Here is a 15527-nt window from a genome sequence, read left to right on the forward strand (position 1 = left end):
GATGGACAAATCTACCACTTTTAAGGTTGGACTTCCACAATGTCTCAAGGCATAAATAAAGTGTATTCAATTTTTTGGTTATTCTGCATCAATGGTAAACTTTGACTTCTCAGTTTACTCATCCTTTCCATCTGAAATCTTGTCAGTATAGCATTTACCAGCCTTGTTTCTATTAAAAAATCTAGTCTTCTAATCCCCCTTGAGAACTGCCCATTAAATTCTGCCTGAAGGGTTTCTCTAGCCTGCTACTCCAAACTTTTCCCAGTTCCTCCTGCAAACTAATTCTGAAGTTTTCCTCACATGGTCAGGTACTGGGTAACTGATAGACCCAACTCCTGGTACCAATCTCCTGTGATAGTCAGCTTTCCAGTCCTATATCAATACCAGAGATAACTGATGTATAGAGATAAGGTTTATTGTTGGATCACACTTTTGGAATTTCCAGTACATGACCAACTGGCCCTTTACTTTTAGGTATTTGGCAGGATGTTGGTGAGCAGTAGTTACAAGTGAATAGTGTAGCAAAACCATTTACCTGATGGTTAGCATACAAAGGAGAGAAAGTAGAGGGAAGTCCCTCAGTCATTTGCAAGGACACTTCCTTAATGAACTAATGACCTTGCACCAGGCCCATTTCTAAATCCTTCCTTACTTCTCAGAGGTGTCTCTCTGTGGAGTAAGTCTTTACCACATGAACCTTGAGTGGACACTTAAGAACCAAACTAAAGCAACAATGATAACCTGAATGTTTTGATATTGTACTATCTCATTTATATGTGGAAACTACGAAGTCAAACTCTCAGAGGCAAAAGTAGAATAATAGTTGTCAAGGTGTTTGGTTTATACATCCAGAGAACTTGTTGTCAAGGGATACAGAATTTCAGCTACAAGATAAATGAGTTCTGGGGCTCATGTGCAGGGGTATCTTGGTTCATGAACACTTTGCAAACAAAGTATGTTTCAAGATTTTATTTTCGATTCCAAACACTGTGTCAGGTGGCAAATGCAACTGCTACCATCTTTCCCACACAGTGACAAGTGTGGCCATCTTCCCCAAAGTTGTAGAACAAATTAAGCTCATGAACTGAGGTACCACTTTTATACTACTAGGTTGTACTCCACTACTAGTTTTTTAGACTTAGAAATGATTTTCCAGCAGTAGTCACAGAAAGAATTGTGGTTTACTAAAAGTATTATATTTAAAGTGTCCTTTAATGGTTATTCATTAAGCTAAGTCATCTGGTTGTTTACCAAAAGCCAGTTACACTTCAACTAAATCATTTAAGGGCATGGGTGCTTGTCAGAACTCATGCTTCTTTAGGTGTTCTGTGTTTAGGTTCAGATAGGTCAGGTGAAAGCTTGGCATCTAACCTTTTCTTACAATCTAGTTCCATGTTTCCTCTGTACCCTTTTGAAGCCAGTAAACCAGTGGCAAACTGCCAGGCCAGGTGGATGGGTATCGGAGCTCCTCACCTTTTTCATCACTTATGTTTCATGGAAAGAACAAGATCAGGCTTCCCATTGCTAGATTTCAGGCTTTTATTGGTGTGGGAGGCTTCCCAAAAGAGCATTTCAAGAGACAGATGATGCTGTTGTGCCCCTTCTCCACCGCATCAGTATCCACTATTCTATGAGGATTAACTAGAGCAAACGCCCTGCAGTTGCTGGTTATGAATTGTAAATGTGTGACAATTATGGCTCTTCAGGTACAAAATACATTTTTTACAGTGATTTGTGGGGCCTGTCTTTACTGGGAATGAGCTTAGAACTGCCAGATTCATTAGCTTCTTAAGCCACACTCATCATATCCTTTGTGTGTTTGTGCAGTAGGTTTTCCTTCATCAGAGAAATAAGCTTATATAATTTCCTTTAAATTATACATAGTGGGGAAGGAGGTAAGCAGCATGGGAAGGTTTGTGAGAAAAATGATGAAGTAGAAATTCCAAGAGCAGGGTCACATTAAAAAATATTTAATGAGCAATAAAATGTTTCTGTAGTGATTGCAAGGAGTGCACAACATGGTCCAGGGGAAAAGAAGCACATGCCAGTCATTCCTCTTGAGAATGGTACCGTTTAGGAGGTCCAATTACTTTTGGCTGCTCGGGTTCCCTTGCCTGGTTGTCTTATCTTTTGGGGGTGTTTTGTTAGATTTTGTTTGTTTCCTGTTTGGCGTTAAGTATGGTAAGCTGATATCAATGTATTTTTCAGAAAATTATTTGAAGGGCTGAATATTACCTGATGATTTTTAAAAAGAATAATACAGAAATCTCACTGACAAAATGAAAGACAGTTTCCCAGTAAAAGCAATATCATATACAAAAATATAGGATATAAAGTAAGCATATTCCTGCAGGATAGACCTCAAGCATTTTCATCCATCTTTAAAATTAGTAACATAGTTGAATTTGTGTGTGTATTATACTTATATGAATTATATAACACATAAATGTACATTGATGCTATAACTTATACAAATTTTATACAAAATACACTAATGTAATATGTAATATATTTATAAATAAGGTGATACTTATATTAGTAATTTATTGTCATTACTCAGTAAGCATCCATTGTGACACATATGCTGCTAGGTTTATGAAAAAAATGTTAAGTAGAATCAGCCCTTCACCTGATAGAACTAGATTCTATTTGGATTGTGGGAAAGTCATAAACCAAGTAATGACCAATTTATGCATAATTAATAATTGTGCACTGGTGCAGTGAAGGAGTGCTCAAGACCGTATACAAGTGTTGTAGAGGCTTGTTCCCTGGTTCTCATAATAAACCTTATTACATGGGTCTGCCAACTGTGTAGACTTCTGAATCTATTAGTGCATCAGTCTAATACCATAGAAGGGCTAGTGCTCAAGAACAGCACTGCTGTACACTTCATCCATCTCCAAATGCTCTTGCAAGAGAAAGCTGAAACATACAGGAAAATTAGAGGTAGGCGCCATGCCCCTGTAGATGGTGTTCTCCAGTTCAAACCATGGATTTGTTCCTCCATGGCCAGTTTCCCTTTTTGTGATGATTAACTTTTCATATGTCATCTCAGTTCGACTTTGACTGCCAGTTGTTTGGTTGAACACTAATCTACAAGTTGCTATACAGGTATTTCTCAGATGTGATTGAACATTCAGAATCATTTGACTTTAAACAGAGTAACTTGATTCCCTCTTGTGGGTGGGCCTCATTTGATCAGTTGAAGACCTTAAAATTCCAAGTTAGAATTTCCCAGAGAAGGAAGAATTTAATTTCAAAACCCTAGCATACTTATTTTCCCTGAGTTTCTAGTCTTCTTGCTGATTTGAGTTTGGGTTTTTTCCTATGAATTCTGGATTTATTGGATATAAATTTTTTCCTTACACTAGAAAGTAAGATGGAGCTTCTTGTGTAAATTATTTATCAAGGAGCTATTTCTAGTGGAAATAAGTAAGAGAGGGATGTAGCGGGAAGAAGATCCAGCAAAGAATCATTGTTAGGTTCAATCCCAGGCTCAGCCTGGTTTACATTGGAGATCTGGAGAGTAAAGTACAGCTGAGAGTCAGTTTCTCCTGGAAGAAGGGAACTCTCAGACACCACAGGCTTTTTGTGCTCCTGGTTTAAATTTCAAGATGCAAAGCAAAAAGACACTGTGGTTAAGACATATAGAACATAAACTGGCTGTTCATTAATATGGGTTTGGAAAGTCCCACGAAATAGATAGTTAATACATTGCACTGAGTTGGCCTAACCCATGCCTTATTCCCACTATTTTAGTATACTGTGGCTAAGCAAAAATTGATAGACTAAACATAGAATTTAAAATGACTGAACATCACTTACACAGAAATACACATTCTTCCCTTTCTTTTTGCCAAAAAAAAAGAGAAAAAAAAATAGTTGTAGGTCAACTAACATCACAGTAGGCAACTGATAGTTAACATCCATTGAATTCTCAGACCAGTACTAGATTGTGAAAAAGAAACAGAACTACAGGACCTGATTCATACATGTAAAGATGCTTGCATGAGAAAATCATAGCAGGTACACGTATTATCTAAATGGCCTTGAGAGGAAGGGTATTTGTTCAGCTTTTTCAGTAATGAAATACCATCAACCTGAAAGGTGAGGTATGAGTTAACATTAAGGTCTTGAGTGAAAATCCATAGGAGAAACCAGCATGGTTTAAATTTAGGTAAGATTTCTGTTTTGAGGGAGAATTCTCTTTCTTCTATGAGGTCTATGGGGACCCTCATCTGTGTCCTTCAGACCATCAACTGAGTGAATGGGGCCCAACTACACTGTGGAGGTAACTGCTTTTTTTTTAAGAAGCCTTTTCTTCATTTTTAGTGTATGTTTGATAGTACTATCTATCTAAGCTAACTGATAGGACAGTAAAATAAATTTGTAAAAATATTTCCTATGGCAAAAAAAATACAATACAATAAAATAAAAGCTATTTCTACCATTTCTTGTTTGCAGGACTGTAGCTTCCATAAAATCAAGGGTTTACTTTTCCAGAACGTTTTCTCTTTCTGTCCAGAACCTACTGGAGCTACTGGCTCACAGTGAGCAGTGCATATGTATCTCAATGAATGAGTAGGAAACATTCACTAACAGGACACCTGATTTTACTTTCTTCTTGGCTTTTTGCCTTTTATAACATTTAGAACTTTAATCACTACCCTTAGGATTATCAAGGGCAAAGAATTACTGCTAGTTCTGAGGTATGTACAGCTGTCACTTAATGCTCAGTGATAATATTTGAGTCAATTTTATGTATTTATTGTTCTTTTGGGATATACTCATTGCTTATTATCCTTTAGGGAAATGTACTAAATATGAAGGAAAACAGAAGACAGATGGGGGGGAAGATATTGCTGAGTTGTTCTGTGAACTACATCACTGAAATGGTGGCAATTACCATGAGCCTCTTCAGAGTTCATGGTCAGATTTGCATGTTCTGTTCCTACCTGCAAAGTTGCTAGTTATGCAACACCATCTATGCACTAGTGTTTGATCAAAATCTAAGCCATTAAATAGTCCTCCTTTATCTTCATTGTGCTCCTCTCCTGACAATTGAGGATATATCCAGGAAAAAGGACAGTCTATATACTCTTTCATGCATTCATTCCTTCTCTGTCCAGATCTATTTGTTGCCATTGTGCTGGGCATCCATGATGTACTTTGGGAATGAAACACTGAATAAATTGCTTTCCTTCAAGTCACTCAGAAACTAATGGGGGGCATATTTTTCTTCCAAAAGTTCTATTTTGGTATACAGAATATAAAGACTTGGTTAGCAAATCACACACTCACAATTTTATGAATTTGGCATATTCACACATCTGTGTACATTATCACCTACAACAAACAGTGTTCCAAAAGTTCCTCCTTGGCCCTTTCTAGCCAGTATCTCTCCACCTGAAGAGAATTCTCCTCTGACTTCTAGCACCCAGGATGAGATTTAACTTAATTTAGATACGTAGAACATTTTCATATTCTTTAAAGAACTCTGAAGAGGCAGGCCTGAGAAGATTTGAGATTATAATGGAACAAAACAGAATGCGAAAAAATGTGATAAATTAAGTCCTCAGAGATTCATGACAATTAATTGTATTTAGAACAATTTAGACAATTTTTTCAGTGAAAAGTAGTGGGGTAAGAGGGTTTCTGGGCAAAAGAAAAAAAATATTCACAAGCAACATTTTTTGTTCTATGGGTAGCAGACACTTTTGCTAAACAGTAAAGTCAGTGGTAGAAGGAATTTGGGGAAAAGAAAGCAACACAAACAAGGATCGAAGATAGCACATTTTGAAATCCAGCAACAGATATGAAGTTTGTGATCAATAGAAGAATGGCCTGATTTGACAATGGGGAAAAGTTTTAAAACAGAGCAAAGGTAACTTCCCCAGTACAAAGGCAGCAATTCCTGCTGAATTGGAAAGTATTTGTAGAACCAGAATGAAGAATTAGCTGTAGATTTCTGAGTATTTATCCGCGTCTTTCCTAAAATTGTAATCATACACTGATGCTTCAGCAGGTAATAGAGAGTTTCTGAGAGAAAAGACACACACACTCTGATGACGTGGAAAGTATGGGGTTAAATACAGTGGAATACTTTTCATAATACCTAGAGTGCCTTTTATATCTGCACTGGGACTTTGAGGAGAAGGAAATATTGTGTTTCCTTTTCCATTCGTATTTGACTGAAGAACTTTGACAATTTAACAGGTCAGAGCATCTCACGGTATGTACAGCATTCCAGGGCACCAATTTAAGGAAGGTTGTTACACGGAGGAAACTTTAAAAATAGCCTATTAGCAATTTCAGTCTATATCATGGTGATTTTGGCATTCAGCAGGTTAAGTGTATCCATACTGTCCTAAAATGTATGACTTAAAGAATACAGAGATCAAACAAAGTATATGATTACTGCTATAACTTCAGTGAAGTCATCTGGAAATCCAGAGGTTTCTATCTTGGGCCCTGAGTCCCCAGGAATTTTTAAAGATCATGTAATACTTCATGGTCCTTGGTGATAAAAAGACAGGGAACCCCTAGCCCAGGAAAATTACTTAGGATTTGTGAACAACATTTTTTTTTTTTCAAATTTTAAATGCTACTCTTAAAAGTAAGATGTTTGAAGACAAGGCTCTGTGAAGGAGAATCCCTCTTGTATGATAAGAAAGGATCAAGATGCTAACTCTGGAACAAGCTTGACGGATAGCTGAGCGGCACTGAGATCGAAAGTAACATGAGCGTTATATGCTGTGAGAATGACCTTGAAGAATGTTTCTTCTGATTGGACGGATTCACAGGCCCAGGAATGGGTTTCCAATTCAAGAATCACCTGCGTGTGAGTCTGGCTTGGTGTAGTGGCTAAAACCAGTGAGAAACTCTTTTCTGCAAAAGGACAATGGCCAGTCCTCTTGCACAATCCTTAATCATAGTTCCAAGAACTTAACATGTGTACCCATTGTTTCTGGATTGGCTTTGCTTTTCTCTTCTTAGTTTAACATTTCTCTTCTCATATTCAAAGACTGCATATACTGAGAAGGTGGAAGACCATACATACAATAAAAGCTTCAAACTATGATACAAAAGCCTAATTTCTTGTGACAGCATGATAATTATCAGTAGTTCCACATAGATCTGTACTCCATTGCTTTTCCTAATACTTATCGACAAATGAGGGTAAAACTACACAGAGGGAAAAGAATATTCTTAACAGCAATTCAAAATGTGTCAATTTTTATTATAAATTAAAGATAATGCTAAGAACTCAGAATAAACTTCCAATATGTTTACCCTTCCCTTTGGCCACAGTTTAGAAATGAAATTTGGAAGTTTTTCTACTGTTCCTTTGGTTCATTTTATATTACTATTATTTTATGCTTAAAGATTTACTGAATCAGTTTACTTTTAACCTTATAACTCCCAACTCATACTGTTTCATGGATCTCTCTTTATAGCACCTGAAGCTCTTTCTGCCATACACTTAATTTATTTTATATAGAAAGCAAACTTGATCCAAGATTAGAAGGATCTGGCACAGTACATTAATCCTAAATGTTTTTTTTTTTCTTAAACTAAATGAAGTTTTGAAAAGTTGCTATTACTTTAGTATTTCTGTGATCATTTTCAAATAATCATCTTAATTTGCAATAAGTTCTTCATTCCATTTATCCTGTAAATACTTCATATATTTTAAGGCTGAATGAGAGTCCAGGTACATTGTTGTCTTCTTGGAAAAAAATGAGATGAAAATGATCAGAGGTATGCAGTCATTTTCTCAACATCACCTCCAATATGTGAGCCCCCTCCAAGTGTCTCAGAGACAGAATTGATCACACTCTGATGGTAGAGCTCTTCCATTGACTTCCATATTCTTTCTACTCTCTAAAGAGGTTTTCCCACTTTAAGTTTTTACAACCTTAAAATGTTTTTCTCATTCATAAGTAATTTTAATATCACTGACATTTAATCCCTCTGGAACAGTAAATGATATTAAAACTCTAATCCATTGTTTAAATTTTCTAGGTAAAAGAATAAAAACCCAGCATGGTTCTGCAATTTTCTCACTATGGCCCAACAAAATCATGAAATGTAAGGCACAGTATCTATGTGATGACCTTAGTGGCCTAACTTACTTGCAGATGTAAACTTTGATTTTATCACCAGTAATTAAAGTATATGTTTTGGTACATCCCAGTTGTACCAGGATAATTACCACCAAGTACTGTTTGTGGTAAGCATCTTCAAGATCAGAGAGGAGAAATAAATGTTAGTGAATGACAGAATTAACAGTCCTTATGTAAAAAATACTGACACTGCTGAAGATGGCTAATCACACAAGATACAAGAATGATATGGTTTCATTCATCATGGTGGGGTTGGAAGAGGAAAAATAAGAAAATGTATTTCGACATGAGCAGCAGTCCTGTGTTAAAGATATTTCCACATTAAGCATGTTGAAATTTTTATGTATAATAAATGCATACAAAATAGATATTTTGAAAATATACCATTTTCATGTGCATGTGGGGATATTTGTAGTAGCACACAAACTTAGTATGTGTGTGGTGTTTAATTCCTATCTGGATACAATGGCATGGTTCAAAAGTACCTTTTCAGTTAAAACTACTGAAGCTTGATTTCCAACACCTTGCTATCTTATCTTTCTTCCCTTCAATCTCTCAGTTAATAGGATTTCTATAAACCAGCACGGCAGTGGGCTTGGTAGCTCAGCAGATTAGTCGGGGAGCTTTCATCCTTGGAACCTGGTTCAAATTCAGTCCCGACGAAGATGTCCAATAATCCTCCATGGGCCGATTGCTCTCAAAAGGGCATGAAGCCTAGTTTATCTTTGAACCTGATTTGGAGCTGTTTCTTGCACCTTTCCTGTAACTTGAGGTTTCATTCATGCAACTGAAAAAAAAGTATGAAATACAGCTGTTTGCTTTTAGGTCACAGACTAGTTTCTCTTCCACAAAGATCTGAAGGGGGAAAAAAGGTTTCTCTTATTTTTATCCCTAGCTATCATTGTGCAAGAAATATCAAAAACTAGAGCCAAAATTTCTGCATGCATTTAAAACCACTTTCTCACAAGTCTTCTTAGCTTTCTTGTACCACCTCCTAAGTATTTTTCTGTTCAAGATAGTAAAATCTTTCTTCAGTTTCTTTTCTGTTAGTATATATTTGTTACACATAATAATTACACTCATTCTAGAGAACTGGTCCACCCACATATCACATCTTAATGGTTTTGAGCTTTCCTTTCTGTCCCTGCCCTCCACTTTCTTCCCACCCCATGTTACTGCCTTGGGTCTAAGATGATCACCTTTGTTGTGCTTTTTTCACTATATCAACTATATCTGAATTGCAAAACCCAACCTTAACACCTTTCCTTCACTCCAATCTATACTAAACAACTTTCTGATCAGACAGGACACCTGTCATCCATATACACCATAAGCCAACCTTGGATCGCTGATCATCTGATTGTCTTACAGCTCCCTGCATCATCTTTCTCACCTTCTGAAATCTGTCAGTCTATTTTCAGTCCTACCTTATAGTAGAAGAACTGGCTGGCATAAGCTGTGTTTCTGCTGTCTCAATTCACAAAATTCCCATATACAAAAATAGTATAAAAGATCACTACAGCAGGGGTCAGGTAACTGGCATTCCAATTTCCATTTCAGTTGTGATAATGACCGAGCTATTAATGTAAATGATGGCAATGATAATAATAACAACCTAAAAACAGTTTTAGCAATCTGCTGACATGTGCTATATTCTAGTTCTGATTTCAGGTGTGTTTTTTTTTTTTCCTCTAGGACTTATTTCAGTATATGTCTCTATATTTAGTGTTAATATATATACTGAAGCTTGCTTATAAAATACTCACTAACCATCTTTAGAAATGTGCACAGAACATTTTAACCAGTTTGTGCAAGCTGTAAGTCAGAAAGAAACTCAGTTTTGTCTGATTTCTTTTTTCTGTGTCCAAACACTGACCCTGCTGATTCTCTCTCTTCAGTATCTCATAGCTTTATCTGTCAGATAAAAGGATCTTTACACATGATCATGAAGTCCTTCCAGACGGAAAACTAAGATGATTTTCTACATTTTGTTCATTTCCACTATATCATCTTACAATTTTCTTTCAATATTTGTTATAAGTTAATTTTATTTTCTTTGAAAGAAAACACACATGCACACACACACACACACACACACACACACACACGCACACTGCATTATGACACAAACCGTACTTGGCTTTAAGGGCTTTTCTTTTGTTAATGCAAAATTTTTTATTGTGTAGTCTATAGTCCACAACCCAGTTCATTAGAACATGCACTTGCCAAAGGATGTACTAAAGAAGGGTTTTAATCCTACCCCCTAATGTTTTATTTAAGTAGAGTGTAAAGTTTCTGTAAACTAAAACTTGGAAGATATTTGAATATTGCTAATATCTGTTTTGCATAGTCCCAACACCATGAACTTTCAAACCTTTTAAAATAGGAAAGGATTAAGAATGACATATAATTTTGAAAGAAACTATTGTCTATTATTACTAATTATAACCAGATTTATTCAGAATGAATAATATCTAGAAAATGATTATGACCTTTTGTTCTTTCAGATGGTAGAGGAGCCAGGGTGGCTAGCACATTTTTCATTAGCAGTCAAATGAGTCTGAAAATCAAAATCAGCTACTGAAACCACTTAACAAATAAAAAAAGCTAGATTTGAAAACACTCAACAAATAAAAAATTTCAAACTTTAAGTCAGTCTTTTTCTTTTGAACGCTTTTATTCAGTCACTATCCATAAAAAGACATTGAGTTGGGCATGACTATAATTTTAAATATATAATTTCTGTTCACAAGTTCTTATAATGAAACTCGTCCTTTGGTATTGGTATTTAATTCATTTGAAACACAGAGGGAAAAAATTCAGTTTTTAATAATTCCCCAGTCACTTAATCTTTTGTTTTATAGGTAGCAAATCTAAACTGAAGATCTGATCAACAAAAAATGTTTAATACCTAGGAGTCTGTTAAATCTAACCTTACCATCAAGAATATTAAGGTAGTCCTTTTTTGTGTTTGCTTAACAAGTTTAGCACTTCTTAGTTTATCACTGTTGTAATTTTAATGTAAACGACTTAACTGAAGCATTGTAACATAATAATCTTTTTAGATATCAGAACTACTTTCAAATCTTGACTTGGTTATTTATTAGACAATGAAAAAAGTCCCATCATATATATATAGGTCTCTATTTCCTTCTTTTGAAATATAAACAGTAAACATTACTCTCTTCATAGGGTTTCCATAAGGATTAAATGAGACTACACGAAAGCATTAAATAAGAATGAACCTGCATATGAGTTTAGTCTGCATATTTTCCACATTATATGTTCACTGTATGGGTGGTAAATTAAGCAGAGTTAAAATGACTTCAGTGGCATGACAGAGGTAAATGTGAATACTTACAATGAAAATGAAATAGTTGGGGAATAATAAACTTTGCAAGAGTATTTTAGTTTCATACTTATTTTGTTTTGGTGCTCCAGTATTCTTTATTTAAAAATTCAGTCAAAGCCTGAATATATTTCAGAACTCAGGATCTATTTTACCACATGTTCTTCTATAATAATGCTTTTACATATCTATCTGTTAAGATAAAAGGATTTTTATGTAAGTTTATATAAAATGCATATAGACAAACTATGGCCCACTTGTAGCCTGCAAACCTAGGGTTTGCATTTAGGACATTTTCTATGTAGTCTTGATCTAAATAGTTCTGACCACTAGTGCAGTTTGTTAGGCTACATGAGAAAAATTTAAGCCTTCTTTATGCAGCACTAATTGCTCCTGGCATAACTGATTCCTTCAGTCATTCATTCCTTCCTTTGTTCATGTTTTAGCAAATTTTATCACTTACCATGTGTCCGTCACTATGCTAAGTGAAAATTATCTTATCATCAATAAAACATCCTCCTTGTTTCTATGGATCTGAAAGTGTAGTATAGTGGTTGGCAAACTACAAAATATCAGCCAAATATGTCTGACATATTATCAGTTTTTGTCCATAAGGTTTTAGCAAACCATAGATTTTTTAGAACATCAATTCATTTACATATTATGTGGAACAATTTTCACATTAGAATGAGATGAATAGTTACAACAGAGGCCATAAGGTCACCCTTACCTTTCCATCAGTATGACAACAAAGTAAAATAATCAACTGTAAAATGGACAGGATTATCTTATCTCATGGTACAGAGCCTTCAGCCTATGGCCAGGTGAAATAATAATGTGTGCTAGCTCAAGTAAAGTCTTCTTGAGAAAGTCACATTTAAGCTGAAGCTTGAATGTAAAGAATGAGTGAAGAATGAGAAAAACCATGACTGAACAGAGGCAAAGATGTGAGGTCTTGGTGAACTCCAAGAGCAGAGATGACCAATGAATATGGGGAAGTGAACTAAAATGGAATTAAGGGAATTCGGGAGCAATGCTACCCCAAAGCTGCAAGCCCTGTGCAGGTTTGAACATTGTCCAATAGGCAATCAGTAAGAGATTTTAAACACGTCATTTCTGTTAGGAAAGAGCTCTGTTGCCTCCTGAGCAGAGAATGGATGGGAGAATTTGTCTATGTCAGGCAAAGCCAGATGAAGTCCTTCCTCTTTTATCGTGAATTTCTTTTCACTGAGCATTTCATTTATAGATATTGAAAATTTTAAATTAAATATTTTGCCAGGGAAGGTCATAAAACAGTCGGAGAAATTAATAAAATATTATTCTATTACAGAGATTAAGACGTACACATACACTGAAGTTATTTCCTTGAGAAATGTGACCTAATACTTGCCACAAATCCCCTCCACCTGCCGTTGTTCACAGAGATTATGCACCAGCAGGAGACATAGATTAATGATGAAGAACCTTATCAAGAGCCTCTTGTGTTTTCCCTGCTATAAAATGTAGCTTATGCAACCACTCAGCCCTGAAACTGAGCTCACATTTGTTCTCTCGTTTTCATTCGCTTTCTCCTTTCAGGTGCCGAACACTTTTTATATGTTAAAGAGATGGATTTTTTGTGAAACGGGAAAATACCATTTTTTTGGTTGACTGTTAAGGATAAATTTTGTAAATGCTAGATAATAAATCACAGAGTGTTGAATAATGTATGTGATGTTATAAATTTAATTTTGATGTTTTCATGACTAGCAAAACAACATAATTCATCCACAGTGTAATCACACCTTTTATAACAATTCGTATGTACATATATCAGGTTAATTACAGTGTATGTATCTGACAGGAATTTCATGACAGCTGAAAACAGTTTTCATTCCTCTTTGTAAGTAGGTGATATCTTTTCTTCTTTGGGGCTCATTTTATCAGTTGTATTCAGCATGGGCTGATGGGAAAGGAGTCTTTAAAACACACAGTTAAACTTTCCAAGGCTGCCAAGTTTTAAATGAAATTACATGAGTTCTTTTCCCAAATAGAGTAAACCATGAGTTTTTCCGCACATACTGTCTTTTTTCAATCCATTTTTAAAAGAAACCAATTAAGATCTATTGTCTCCCTTTGTGACTATTGCTGTTCAAGCAATTGACCAAAAAATGAAAAACAGCTTGCATATTCTCTTTTTAGCATAGACCCTTCTACGTCCCCATGCATCTGATATTCACTATAACTGAAGGAGTAAAACTTCCTTTAGAGGCAGCATGATTTTGACAGCACAAACTCATCTGAAAATAGGTATCTTTATGATCAGGGTAGAATGTCACAAGAAATGATACAGAGCCTGACTGTGATGTGAGTTCACAAGAAATGACACTCATTTGAAATATCATTTGAGATAAGAAATGAGCACAAATCCTTATTTTGAAAATGTAATCCATGGTTCTGTCTGTTCTGTGGTACTGGGAGAACTATATTTTTAACTAAGAGTAAACAAAACAAAATATAAACTATAAGTATCTTTCCATATCTAAATATTTTGTGTGCCAACCGTCACCAGTACTTATTTTCTATTGCCTGTGTATGCGAATTACCAACTTTTACCTTGACAACATCAGAAATTATCTAATGAATTGAAGCAAATGATGTTGGAGAAGTAGTACAATTAGAGAGAGTTGCCAGAATTATAATAGTTAATTCTGAGTGCTTAATATGTGCTAGTCACGGGGCCAAGCTATTCTTTTCTCTTTCTAAATAGTTATTAAAACTGTAGAGTAGATATTCTTGTATTCTATTTCTACAAAGTAAAATAGTAAATTGTTTGTTACTCATTTGCTTCATGTTACAAAGATAAAAGTACATAGCAGATCTGAACTAGAAGTCTGGTCCTAGTCATTAGACTTGCTTTTTAATCTTAGTTTCAGTAAACTATCACTCTTTTTCATAAACCAGAAAATACATTTTTCCATGTTTGAAAAATGTAACAGGTCCCTAAGGCAGTCTGACAAAAGAATTAAACATATTAAAGATAGTTCAGGGACCATAAGGGTAGATTGATAGTCTATGATATGTCACAAGTCTGTTAGCCTTTCACCATGTTTTTCCAATGGTGTAATTATATTTGGAGGATACTTACAAAAAGAGGAAAAAGTATAGGTAGAAAACTAGGAAGAATTAGGAAGAGACAACAGATACAAAAATTAACTGATGATACTATTTAAAACAATGAACACTTCCTGCCAAATTGTATTTTAATTAAAATAAGCATTTAATTTTAATCTAGAAAGAATTAGCTATTCAAAACCCAAGCCAACAAGAAGTAATTTATTTGTATATATACTACCTCTGTGGTAGGTCCTTAGCTTAAATTAAAAATTTAAGCTTCACATCTAATCATTATCCACTTCATTTTTAACAGATGAGGCTTAACAACTGAATCACTGGTAAGAGTCACAGAGGTAGTAAGTAGAAAGATAAGATTCAAGAGTTGAATGTTGTCAAAGTCAGCTTGGAGAGTATGAGTGTTTACCTTTGAAGCATTGCTGTCTCAGATACACGATGAATATTATGTAAAAAAATAAAATTTAGTGGAAAACTCAACTAGCAAAGAGAGAACAAATTAACAAAGATGAAGAACAAATGCAGTTTCTCCTTGTATTAATTAAAATAAAGTTTCCAGATGAAAGAAAGAGCAAGTCTATCCTTTCTCTGCCCGACCCTGAAACCTGGCTTTGAGGTATAGCTTCAGACATGAAAATGAATGCATCCAAATGCAGAAAGCAAAGGACAGAGAAAAAATTGGAAGACCTTCTCTCATGAAGAAAACTGAAAGAATGCTTAAATTGTCAAATTAAGGAAAAATATAACAATTGAATTTTGCATAAATGTTTTCCATGATTTTAAAATATCTATATAAAAAGTGAAATCTTTCAGTATGACTATACAAGGCAGAAATAACAACATGTAACAGATACCAGTATAAACCAACTTTAAACTCTATATAGCACCAAATTAAATATAACCCTAAGGTTCAGTATGGACAACCATAGATGTAGAAGGTC

This window comes from Chinchilla lanigera, unplaced genomic scaffold, assembly GCF_000276665.1.
Source record: "Chinchilla lanigera isolate Chin_1 unplaced genomic scaffold, ChiLan1.0 scaffold00007, whole genome shotgun sequence".
Taxonomy (NCBI): domain Eukaryota; kingdom Metazoa; phylum Chordata; class Mammalia; order Rodentia; family Chinchillidae; genus Chinchilla; species Chinchilla lanigera.